Source organism: Ovis canadensis, chromosome 14 (genome assembly GCF_042477335.2).
Source record: "Ovis canadensis isolate MfBH-ARS-UI-01 breed Bighorn chromosome 14, ARS-UI_OviCan_v2, whole genome shotgun sequence".
Taxonomy (NCBI): Eukaryota; Metazoa; Chordata; class Mammalia; order Artiodactyla; family Bovidae; genus Ovis; species Ovis canadensis.
This window is the reverse complement of record NC_091258.1, coordinates 29,241,310-29,254,941: the sequence shown is the minus strand read 5'-3', so window position 1 is coordinate 29,254,941 and position 13,632 is coordinate 29,241,310. Positions and strand designations below refer to the sequence as shown.

At 37.7% G+C, this 13,632-nt stretch overlaps 1 protein-coding gene across 4 annotated transcripts in view; it reads right to left on the bottom strand.

The window, feature by feature from the left end:
* Nucleotides 1-13,632, bottom strand: part of PHKB (phosphorylase kinase regulatory subunit beta) — a 232,519-nt gene that overhangs the window by 57,682 nt on the left and 161,205 nt on the right. The window lies entirely within an intron of this gene.

Sequence of the window (13,632 nt, the reverse complement as noted above, 5' to 3'; positions counted from 1 at the left end):
TGATTCCAGCTTGGGCTTCTTTCAGCCCAGAGTTTCTCATGATGTACTCTGCATATAAGTTAAGTAAGCAGGGTGACAATATACAGCCTTGATGTATTCCTTTTCCTATTTGGAACCAGTCTGTTGTTCCATGTCCAGTTCTAACTGTTGCTTCCTGACCTGCATACAGGTTTCTCAAAGGTGGGTCAGGTGGTCTGGTATTCCCATCAGTTTCAGAATTTCCCACAGTTTATTGTGATCCACACAGTCAAAGGCTTTGGCATAGTCAATAAAGTAGAAATACATGTTTTTCTAGAACTCTCTTGCCGATCACATCACTTCATGGCAAATAGATGGGGCAACAATGGAAAGAGTGACAGGCTTTATTTTCTTGGTCTACAAAATCATTGTGGACGGTGACTGCACCCATGAAATTAAAAGACGCTTGCTCCTTGGAAGAAAAGCTATGACCAACCTAGACAGTGTATTAAAAAGCAGAGACATTAATTTGTCAACAAAGATCCATCTAGTCAAAGCTATGGTTTTTTCCAGTTGTTATACATGGATGTGAGAGCTGGACAATAAAGAAGGCTGAGTGCCAAAGAACTGATGCTTTTGAACTGTGATGTTGGAGAAGACTCTTGCGGGTCCTCTGGACTGCAAGGAGATCAAACCAGTCAATCCTAAAGGAAATCAGCCCTGAATATTCATTGGCAGGACGGATGCTAAAGCTGAAACTCCAATACTTTGGCCACCTGATGCAAAGAGCTGACTCATTAGAAAAGACCCTGATGCTGAGAAAGACTAAAGGCCAGAGGAGAAGCACACAACATTGGACAAGATGATTGGATGGCTTCATCAACTCAATGAACATAAGTTTGACTAAGCTCTGGAAGACGGTGAAGGACAGGGAAACCTAGTGTGCTGTAGTCCATGGGGTTGAGAAGAGTTGGATACAACTGAATGACTGAACAACAACAACAAGTGGTTCAAAATTTTAAACTTATGAAGAAATTTTCAGTGAAATCTCTCTTCTGCCTGTGGCCCATACATCCATCCCACTATTCACCAACCAGGCAACTGCTAGCTTACTTAAGCCTCTTTTCAGTGTTTCCTTTTGCCTATAAAAGCAGATAATCTATAATCTTACTTTGTCACATTATGGACAGAAAGTAGAATTCTATAAGCACTTTTTTCCACTTAATTACATATCATGGTATTCTTTTTATATATTAGTACACAGAATATGCCCTCATTTTTTTGCTGTAACTGCTTAGCATACCCTTATTTTGTATATGTACCATACTTATTAATGTTACTTTTTCACATCTTTTGTCATTTAAGGCTAGTCATCCTTTTGCACTGAAATCTCTGGACATGGTTATAGTTAAAGAGTGGACCATAAAAATCAGGTTTTACTTTCACTTATAAAAGCAGAACAACGCAACCAAAGTCATTCAGAAGCTTTACTGCCACTGGATCAAGTGGGGCAAGAGAAGACTATTAGCAAAGATCAGTAGGATTGGATTTTAGGAGCAGGCAGTGGGAAAAATGTGAGTTTTTCTAGGATAATGGCACAGAAAGATGTATAGATTCTACTTACATCTTATTCATGGAAATAGCATGACAGCCTATTAACAAGAATTACATTATTTTGTTGATTACATTTGTTTTGTAGTCTAGTTTAGAAAGTCAAGGAATTATAACTCAAGAGTCTGCTGTATGCACTGTCACGAAAACTTCAATTTTTAAAGATGAGGAAACTGAGGTGAAGAGAGGTGAAATAGGTCAAAGGTCATCCATCTAGTCAGGTAGAGCTTATACCTGACTGCAGATATGTCTAAGTCTAAAGTCAGTGTGGTACATGTCAGGCGTGTATTATGCGCTGCTTGCAGCTGTGGTTTGTATTAGTCAGGGTTCTCCAGGGAAACAGCCAACAGAGTGCATGTGTGTGTGTTTGTATGTTTGTGTAAAGAGCAGGGATTTAATGTAAAGAACTGGTTCAGGCAAAGACTGTGTGTGTGTGTGTGTGTGTGTGTGTGTGTAAAGAGAAGAAAGAGATTTACTGTAAAGAATTGGCTCAGGCAATTGCAGAGTCTGGCAAGTCCAACGATCTGCCAGGTAAGTGGGCAAACTGGCTAAACCCATGAAAGCGATGGTGTAGTTCTAGTCCAAAGGCCAGGAGGCTTAAATACGCCGTTCTAATCTAAAGGCAGGAAAAAAGCCAATATTTCAGTTTGAAGGCCATGAGACAGGGAGAATCCACTCATACTTGGGGGAAGGTAAGAGAAGTGGTTCTCTTCAGGCCTTCAGGGATGAGGCCCACCCACATTACGGACTGCAATCTGACCTGCTCACTCTACTGATCTAAATGTTAATCTCATCAAAAACATCTTAACTCTTATCCAGAATGTTTGACCAAATATGTAAGCACTTCATGTCACATCCAGGGTGACACATAAAATTATCCATCACATAGTTGTAGGAATGTCTTACAATCATGAGGAGCAATTGTTGTTTTTCAGTCGCTCAGTTCTGTCTGATGCTTTGCGACCCTGTGGACTGCAGCATGCCAGGCTTCCCTGTCCTTCACCATCTCCTGGAGGTTGTTCAAAATCATGTCCGCTCATGTCGATCACTCATGTCCAGATGGTGATGCCATACAACCATCTCATCCAATGTCATCCCCTTCTCCTCCTGCCTTCAATCTTCCTCAGCATCAGGAAGATGACTTTTTCCAATAAGTCAGCTTTTTGCATCAGGTGGCTAAAGGAGCTTCAGCATCGGTCCTTTCAATGAATATTCAGGGCTGATTTCTTTCAGGATTGACTGGTTTGATCTCCTTGCAGTCCAAGGGACTCTCAAGAGTCTTCTCCAACACCACAGTTCAAAAGCATCAATTCTATGGCACTCAACTTTCTTTTATGGTCCAACTCTAACACCTATACATGACTACTGGAAAAATCATAGCTTTGACTCTATGGATCTCTGTGAGCAAAGTAAGACTCTGCTTTCTAATATACTGTCTAGGTTGGTCATAGCTTTTCTTTCAGGGAGCAAGTGTCTTTTAATTTCATGGCTGCAGTCACTGTCTGCAATGATTATGGAGCCCAAGAAGATAAAGCCTGTCACTTTTTCCACTGTTTCCCTATCTATTTGCCATGAAGTGATGGGACCAGACGCCATGATCTTCGTTTTCTGAATGTTGAGTTTTAAGCCAGCTTTTACACTCTCCTCTTTCATTTTCATCAAGAGGCTCTTTAGTTCCTCTCTGCTTTCTGTTATAAGGGTGGTGCCATTTGCACATCTGAGGTTATTAATATTTCTCCTGGCAATCTTGTTCACAGCTTGTGCTTCATCCAGCCCAGCATTTTGCATGATGTACTCTGCATATAAGTTGAATAAGCAGTGTGACAATATACAGCCTTGACTACTCCTTACCCAATCTGCAAACAGTCTGTTGTTCCATATCCAGTTCTAACTTGTATATTGACCTGCATACAGGTTTCTCAGGAGGCAGGTATGGTGGTCTCGTATTCCCATGTCTTTTCGGAGAAGGCCATGACACTACATTCCAGTACTCTTGCCTGGAAAATCCCATGGATGGAAGAGCCTACTAGGCTGCGGTCCGTGGGGTCGCTAAGAGTCGGACACGACAAAGAGACTTAACTTTCACTTTTCACTTTCATGCACTGGAGAAGGAAATGGCAACCCACTTCAGTGTTCTTTCCTGGAGAGTCCCAGGGATGGCGGAGCCTGGTGGGCTGCCGTCTATGGGGTCACACAGAGTCAGACACGACTGAAATGACTTAGCAGCAGTAGCAGCAAGAATTTTCCAGTCTGTTGAGATCCACACAGTCAAAGGCTTTAGCATAGTCAATGAAACAGAAGTAGATGTGTTTTTGGAATTCCCTTTCATTTCCTATGATCCAACAGATATTAGCAATTTGATCTCTCGTTCCTCTGCCTTTTCTAAATCCAACTGTACATTTGGAAGTTCTTAGTTCACATACTGTTGAAGCCTACCTTGGAGGACTTTGCTATCATGTGAAGTGAGGGCAATTGTGCTGTGGTTTGAACATTCTTTGCCCTTCTTTGGGACTGGAATGAAAACTGATCTTTTCCAGTCCTGCGGCCATTGCTGAGTTTTCCAACTTTGCTGGCATATTGAGTGCAGCACTTTAAACAGCATCATCTTTTAGGATTTGAAATAGCTCTGCTGGAAGGGATTAGATCTGATAGACAGTTCCTGAAGAACTATGGATGGAGGTTTGTAACCTTGTACAGGAGGCAGTGATAAAACCATCCCCAAGAAAAAGAAAAGCAATAAGACAAAATGGTTGTCTGAGGAGGCCTTACAAATGACTGAGAAAAGAAGAAAAGTGAAAGGCAAAGGAGAAAAGGAAAAATATACCTATCTGAATGCAGAGTTCCAAAGAATAACAAGGAGGGATAAGAAAGCCTTCCTAAGTGAACAATGCAAAGACATAAAGGAAAACAATAGAATGGAAAAGACTATAGATCTCTTTAAGTAAATAAATTAGAGATACCAAGGGAACATTTCATGCAAAGATGGGCACAATAAAACACAGAAATGGCATGGACCTAACAGAAGCAGAAGAGATTAAGAAGAGGTGGCAAGAATACACAGAAGAACTATACAAAAAATTTCTTAATGATGTGGATAACCATGATGTTGTGATCCCTCACTTAGAGCCAGACATCCTGGAATGTTAAGTCAAGTGGGCCTTAGGAAGCATTACTATGAACAGGGAGTAGAGGCGTGAGCAAAAGCTTTTGTGTTCTACCAAGAGTCACTCTACATTCTCTTGAAATCAGGTTTGAAGAAAACTAAACTCCAAGTGGTGTGTACAAAACACCTATTTTCTTATCTCCTTTTCGATAGAATTTATTTCTTAAATTCTTGGCAATTAAGTTTCTTCTATTAAATAATGTATACAGCATGTAAAAAACATGATTCTTATTTTTGCAACATTGTATTAAGCCCTGGTCTAAGCAGATTTATTTTTAACATGCTCTATGCTGCATAAAACAATATACTGTGGCTGGCTTGAATGGATCTTTTACTAAAAGAAGAGCACAGGAGGAGGGAGAGAAGAAAAGAATAAAAGAAGCCAACAAATAAACAGGTCACACCCCACACAAGCTGGTCTTGCCTCAAGGGCAGTGCATTCGAAACATTCTCTGCCTCTGCTGCTGGGGCCTTACAGAAACTTATTTATGCTCATTAGCCTTCATCAGTAGGTCCTGCCAACATCCAGCATTGTTTCATTACACTCATTTTTCAGCAAAACCTCATAGCTGAAGAAACCAGGCAGACACTTTATATTAATACATCTCAATTTCAACTGGAGACACCATAGTCATAGTAGTTTTTCTACAAGAGCCAAATAATAGGCTACAGCAGATTGAACACAAGGCATATCCTGACTCCAACACCCTGGCATCTTGTTCTGACATTTTCAACCAAGCCAAAGTAGCTACATGGAGAAAATTAATAGGGAAGCAGAGGAAAGTCAAGTGGAAATACCTGACAAATAACAATAAGCACAGTTAAAAAGCTAAACCTAGCTTAAGAGTGAAGCTGGTCAGGGATAAAATGGCCCTTTAGGACCCTTGTATTTATACACTGAATTAGTGATCATACTAGCTTTCAAGAGGAAAATACATGAATATTAAAAAGTATTCCCAAACCTCAGACATATAGTTTCAAATATCTGAATGAATAAATCAGGCGATGTTTTTGGAAAGCAGTCCTTTCAGGGACTGCAATTATCTTGGAAGAGAATACTAATCATCACTTTGTCGCAACAAATTGATTTGTAAAACTGTTTTCACTCCTGTCTAAGCACATGCTGTAACTGGATTCTTCTATATTTTTATCTTAAAGAAATGACCAGGCTAAAGGTCTTGTCTATTTTCTGGAAATAATGCTAAAATGACTACATGGGCCCAGGTGGAGAAACTCTGACTTGTGGTGTTCACATACTAGAGAACTGCCAACGCACAACTCCAAGTATGAGTGGAAATGAACAGACAGGCCACATGGACCTTCAGTACAATGTGAAAGCCACCTGAGAAGAGAGGCTTTGAAAAAGTATAAAACCTGTGCTACTTTCTCTTTCAGCACTAGATGCTCTTCCCAAAGACAAAAAGACTGGGCTAATTAAACAGAGAAAGGAGAACCTGTGATAAGTTTTATAGCTGCTGGGTTAGAGATCAAACAGTTACACAGAGGAATCCAGCAAGCTCTAGAATCCCATGAGCTTTTAACTGTATAGAGCCATTTTCACTGGTTGAGGCCAGATTATTTCTAGAGAGGATTTTCACTGAGGACCAGACTGCCGAGGACACATGCTACCATTGCTCTCAACAGATTAAACCTAAATGTCTTCCATATTGATGAGATCACAACTCAACAAATCTGTGTACTACAAATTCTCCTGCCTTAGATGGTTTATTTACCTGTTCATTCATCCAGGTATCCAGGTAGGCACCAGGGATGGCAGAAAGCCTGATGCAATGTTATTCCTATTCTTTAGGAACTCACCATATAACAGAGAAGGCAAATATGGAGTTTAGCAGAATAGTAAATATAATGCTATTAACCAGTGCTTTGAAGGCAAGGGAGGGAGTAGCTAATTTAGTCTCAGAGAATGGAGGAGGACTTTTATAGAAAAAGGTATCTAAGCTGTAAGAATAAAATGGATAAATGTAAAGGGTGATACAATATAGTAACTGGAGATAGGCCTACTTTAGATTGATGGTCAGAAAATAATTCTCCTGGAGGATGTCATTAAATCAGACTGGATTCAACAGCAAAAAGGAACAAGATCTGGTAACAAATACTCAGGCAGAATGAACAGCAAAGGCCCTGAGAAGAAAAGACTTGAAGTGTTTGAGGAACTAAGAGGAAACTAGTGTATTTGGAGCATAACAGGCAAGCAAAAGAAAAAGGAATGAGGGTGGAGTTAAGGCCCAAAAGGGACTTCTAAGTGGAATGAAAAGCCACTAAAAGAGTTTCAAACAACAAAAAGACTCAATGTAATTTACATTTTTAGAACAACAGTAATATATACATATATAGTGCCTACTGTAGGTCAGCTTCTGCCCAAGCATTTTATCTATATTAACGTACATTATAATGGCTACTATATAGACATGGTTTGCAGAAAGGAGAGTGGGCACAAGGAGATTCATAGAGGGCTGCAGCTGAAAGATCAGAGTGGTTGGAAAACAGTGAAAAGATTTCAGAAATATTCAGGACACAGAATTGACAGGACTGGACTGGGAGGGGGAAAAGCAGTGACATAGATAGGTAAAGAGCAATCAAAAATTACTTCTAAGCTTTTACAAAGTTCAAAGAAGGGAGTGTTCAATGGTGTTGAATGTCTGAGGACAATGATACTAAAATCTGAAAAGAGATCAATGGATTTTTCAATTAGGAGGTTATGAGTAACCTTCTGCATGTGATTTTAGTAGATCAGTGGTATAAGCAGTCAGACTGCATATAGGTAGTGATTGGAAGCTGAAGAAATGGAGATCATACAAATATTTTTCTAAGATGTTTGAAAGAAAGAAAGAAGAGAACATGACAGAGGGGCACAATTGAGGATTTTTTTTTTTTTAAGATCAGGGATAATTAAACATCTCTATAGTTAGGTGAGTTATTGCCTGCAATACAAAAGAAAAGATCTATTCATTACTAGAGGCATCTCAACATTACTAGAACACATCAATCTAGTTTTTTATTATTGAAGTATAGCTGAATTATAATATTATATTAGTTTCAAGGTTACAACACAGTGATTCAAAATTTTTATAGATTATACTGCATTTAAAGTTATAAGATATTGGCTATATTCCCTGTGAAGTACAATATATCCTTATAGTTATTTGTTTTATACAAAGTAGTTTGTATCTCTTAATGCCCTATCTCTGTTAGCCTAGTTTTAATCTTTATTATCACAGACGCTCCTGAGAATTTAAAAGTCTATCTCCTACTTTTAATAATTTTTATGCAGTTGCAAGGAAGGGCTCATGGTTGGCTACACATAATTATTTCTTCATTGCCACCTTTAACTCATATATTTAGGCTAACTTTATTAGTTTCTTCAGTTTCTGATTAATGATAGAGGAGTCATAATCAGTGTTCAGTTGTCTGGCCTTGCCACAGTGTTCCTTTTGCTCTCCAAATCACAGGCTCCCAAGATGAAAGATGCTTTAAATAAGACTGAGGAAATAATAAAATGCTCACAAAAATAATTAAGAACAACAAAATCTGAAGGTTTTTTCATGAAAATTCATAAAATTCATCAAATTATATGAAATTTATATGCTTTATATGAATATTGCCTTCTTGTAAGCCAATGAAAGTGACTTTCAAAAGAGATATTTCCTAGGCATTATATTCTGATATGTCCAATTTAATAGTCTTAAGAAGTATGGGATTCAACAGGATAATGTAATCTGAGAAAATGCAACAGGCACTTAAGTTTTACCTATGCCAAATTAAAACCATCAATACAGGGCTAATTTTTAAAGTGGAGCTATCTTACATATTTTTAAAAAAGCACTTGTCCAAATTAAAACACTGACTTGCATGTGTATAGGGACAAACTTAATCAAAAATACAAAGAGATAAAAGGAATTTAATAGGTCAAATACTCAAAATTTAATTTTTTAAAAACTGAATATAATCTAAAACATACATTCAAATGGCTCACTTAATGAAGCTAATCCTTTCTTTACATTCTTTCCAACTCTTCACAAATTAAAATCTTAACTTCTGCAAAACAGCCCAACAATAATGTTCATATAAGAACAGACTTTTGGACTCTGTGGGAGAGGGAGAGGGTGGGATGATTTGGGAGAATGGCATTGAAACATGTATACTATCATGTAAGAAACATATCGCCAGTCTAGGTTCGATACAGGATACAGGATGCTTGGGGCTGGTGCACTGGGATGACCCAGAGAGATGATATGGGGAGAGAGGTTGCAGGGGGGTGGGTTCAGGATTGGGAACTCATGTACACCCATGGCGGATTCATGTCAATGTATGGCAAAACCAATACAGTATTGTAAAGTAAAATAAAAAATAAAAAAGAGAAGGATTTTAATATATAATGATTATTAATAAGGTCAAACTCTGAGTACTAAAAAAACAAAAATAAATGAAAAAACTTTCCAAAACAAAGGGATGACAGAAAGTAAACGTGGTTTCACATTCCAACTGGTGACTGGTTGATAAATGATTATCTGTTGGCCTAGCTACAGAAGCACTATGCTAGTTATTGTGTGGAAGATGCACTAGTAAAAGACATGCCTACTTAAGACTATCTCTCTTAGTCATAATTGGGGACAATGAAGACATAGGAAAACAACATTAATAAGTCCCACTGACAATGATTCTTCACTTAAACAAGCTTTAGTGAAGCTTCTGAACCTCCTCGTAGGCTCACCAGTGCGCTTCCTTATAAAACTCAGTTTCAGCAAGAATCCTAAGTCAGTTTAACTAGAACCCTCACCATCAATATCAATTTGTTTACCTTCTGTATCTGTTCATATTTCTCATCTGTTTCCTACCCCCAAGTGATATCTGATCACCCTGGACTGTCTTAAACAAAGAATCTTGTTGGCTGCTGGGTTGGTTTAGACAGAATCCCCCTTACCCGTGATATTTCCTCCGAGTAATTTTCCATCCACTGACCCCTACCCTGCTCCTTGGCTGTAAATTCCCTTTTGCCCATGCTGTATTTGGAACTGAATCCAGTCTCTGTCCCCACTGTAAAATCACACAGCAGTGGTCTCTATACCTGTTGTGATGGTCCTGCATAGTCTGCCTATCATGTTTAGTAAATGCCACTGAACAGTATTTTCTCTAATTTTGTTGTTGTTGTTTAGTTGCTAAGTTGTGTTCTACTCTTTGCAACCCCATGCACTGTGGCCTGCCCAACACCTCTGTCCATGGGATTTCCCAGGCAAGACTACCAGAGTGGGTTGCCATTTCCTTTTCCAGGAGATCTTCCTGACCCAGGGATCAAACCCATGTCTCCTGCACTGGCAGTCAGGTTCTCTATCGCTGAGCCATCAGGGAAGCCCCTTTTCTCTAAGACCATGCAGTAAATGTGCACTCTCACCATGGTAGACATGGCTCACCAGCCCACACTGCAGGACACCTGGGTTCCATCCTTGCTTATACACCTGTGTGACCTTAGACTCTCACTGTCTGAATCCCAGTTTCCTGCCCTATTTTGAGGGAATAAAAAAAGATGCTCTTGATAATCTTAATAATCTCTTAATATACTTTTACTATTCTATCATTTATGTGGCATACAGCCAATAAACATAATGGTTTTACAGTTTATATAGATACATTTGAATAAAAAAATAAAACATTTCCCAATCTAGGCTAAGGTCTATAACAACACATTCAGATCACGTGTGTGTTAGGAAAGTTTCTAGAAAGTGATTTTCATTTTTATGATTTTTATGAAAAATGGTTTTATCTTATAATCTTTTGCCTTATGTTTACTAGCTAATGAATGCTACAGAATATAAAATATTTAATTTAGGAATAGAAAAGTAGGTAGAGACCTTTAGATGGAAAGCAATTTAGTCATATCAGCAGTTTCTTAAAAATGTAATTCATGTCAATGTATGGCAACAACCACCACAATATTGTAAAGTTTAGCCTCCAGTTAAAATAAATAAATTAATTAAAAAAACATTAAATCTTAAACAGCCCTTATTAGGATGAAATGAAAGTCATTCAGTTGTGCCTGACTCTTTGTGACCCTATGGATTATACAGTCCATGGAATTCTCCAGGCCAGAATACTGGAGTAGGCAGCCGTTCCCTGCTCCAGGGGATTTTCCCAACCCAGGGATCAAACCCAGGTCTCCTGCATTGCAGGCGGATTCATTACCAGCTGAGCCACCAGGGAAGCCCAAGAATACTGGAGTGGGTAGCCTATCCCTTCTCCAGTGGATCTTTCCGACCCAGGGATCGAACCGGGGTCTCCTGCATTGCAGGAGGATTCTTTTCTCCTGCATTGCAGGAGCTCAGTTCTTTACCAACTGAGCTATCAGGGAATCCCAATATACTTCTAGAACAGAAATTATTACATTAAAGAGACAGGAAACTTGATATAGCCAAAGAAACATCATGTAGGCATTTAAAAGAACATTTTATAGAAGTAATATGAAAAATAACTATGATGGTGTAAGTAAGTATTAGCAAATGCAAAACTGAATATCCAGTTAGGCTATGTATGATAAGAAAGCCTATGCATATTAACAGCCAATACATGGAGAATATGTTTTTCTCCAGACTTTTTAGAATTTTTCTCATTCTCACTAATAAGAAAGTAATATTACTTATAAAATAAGTTACTGGAACAAAATAAAATTAGCAATAATATTTATTTAGGTCTTATAATGTCAGACATGTTGTTAAGAGCTTTACATACACTATTACCACTTAATTACATACAACCACATGAGTTATGAAGTATTATATCTATTTAATAGAGGACAGAGGAGCCTGGAATGCTGCAGTCCATGGGGTCACTGAGGGTCGGACACGACTGAGCGACTTTACTTTCACTTTTCACTTTCATGCATTGCAGAAGGAAATGGCAACCCACTCCAGTGTTCTTGCCTGGAGAATCCCAGGGACGGAGCCTGGTAGGCTGCTGTCTATGGGGTCGCACAGAGTCGGAGATGACTGAAGTGACTTAGCAGCAATAGAGGAAGAACGTGAGGCTTAGAGAGATTAATTGAACCTTCCAAGGTCACACAGTTAGTAAGCAGAAGAAATCAGTTTTAGAGTTAGGCCTATAGGATGCAAAGCCACTATACCACCTCCTTAAAAATAAAATGTATTACATACATATGTAGTATCCTTTAATCTTCAAGAAAACAATTCATGCAAAATTTTATATACCTGTATTTTCAGAAAACAAAGTATGAAACCCTTTTTTCTTCATTAATTTGAAAAATGAGAGATCAAGTGTATGTTCTTAGCTCAGATCTGTATAAATACGTACATGGTTTAGTAAATAAATACTGACTTTCATTCTAAATTTGGTTTAGTAAATAAGTACTGACTTTCATTCTAAATTTAGAAGCTTTATGCTCTTACACTAAATAACATTTCTTTCATATTGGTCTTTTCTTCAAAGACTGCCAAAGTAGATCAATCCATTTTAATTGGTATATTAAATGTGCTAGTTAACTTCTCAAAGCTTGGGTGTCACTGAAAATGATAAATGTGAACCTGAATTCTCTCAAGGGTGCTTCAACATACATGATCTGTTCTATCATGATGATATGCCATAAATGTAAAGTACTGCTTCAAGAGGCTGACCAAAAATACTCATATTTTATTCAGTACAATGGCAAAAATACCTATAACTCTCTAAGGACCTTGTAAAAGCACATTGCTCCTCAGGAAGTAGGCTCCCAAGGCAGCTCCTTATAATATGAATCATTAAATAAGAGAGGGTTAGAATAGATATAAAGAATATACTTTTATTCAAAGATCAAAAAGACCTTTAAAACTTTTTGAAGATTCAAAAATAAGAAAAAAGGGAAGTAGGAAAGTCCCAGGTAAATTCATAAATTTATTTATGTTTATGAATAAACAGGATTCTGTTCTCAGAGTAAAATGCCAGGAATATAAGGCGGCTCAGTGTGTTGAATTATAAGAGGGCACAAACTGATACTTGTAGTAGATTCATTAAAACAATACTAGATCATAAGTATTAGATCAAACATAAGTACTAGATCAAACCGGACCCTGCACATCTTTATTCTGGAAAATAAACCTTATTTTCTTGCTTTGGATATTTTTCTTCTTTTACATTTCAGCCATGACTATAGGAAGTTTTCATCTTGTAGATGAAATCTTTCATTATATCTCATGCCTATTATTGGAACTTTTAATTTTAATAAGTTCAATGGGTTAATTAGAATGATGTTATTATATTTAATCTTTTTTTTTTAACTTCAAATTTAACTTTTCTCAGATCTGGATGCCTTTGACAAAGCATTTAATTTTCTTTGGCTCTGGTATAAATACTAGTTAATTGGAGCCTTTTATTTCCCTTAAAGACTGAAGACAGTATTCCTGAAGAGAACTCATATGAAGACTAGGCTTTCAGAAGCATTTCTGACGCCTTGACTATTTTATGCTGTTTCATTATGATAATCATACGAACTTCTGTTCAGCACTCAAATTCATTCCCATGCTTTTAGATAATTTTGGGTTTTGGGTCCCACACAAGCACTTTCTTTCTTTGCCAAGCTAATGAAGTAGAGTTTTTTTTTTTTAATCCTTTAAGTAGAAATTATGTCTCAAACTAGTTAAACTATTTCAGAGCATTAGAATGAACAAATAAAACAGAGCTTCATGCAAAATTTCCCTAAATCATCTAAGATTAATAAACCTTTAAAAACTGTGAACATATCTGAAACAAGAATGTAAAAAAGGGAAGCAGGTATAAATCCATATTTAGGAGTGCTATATACACATCTACTAAATTAGGATAGGCCTATAACCTGTCTTGGACTGCAGCACACTTACTTCCTGAACAGATGGTCTCCCACCGTTTAATCACTCTTTAAC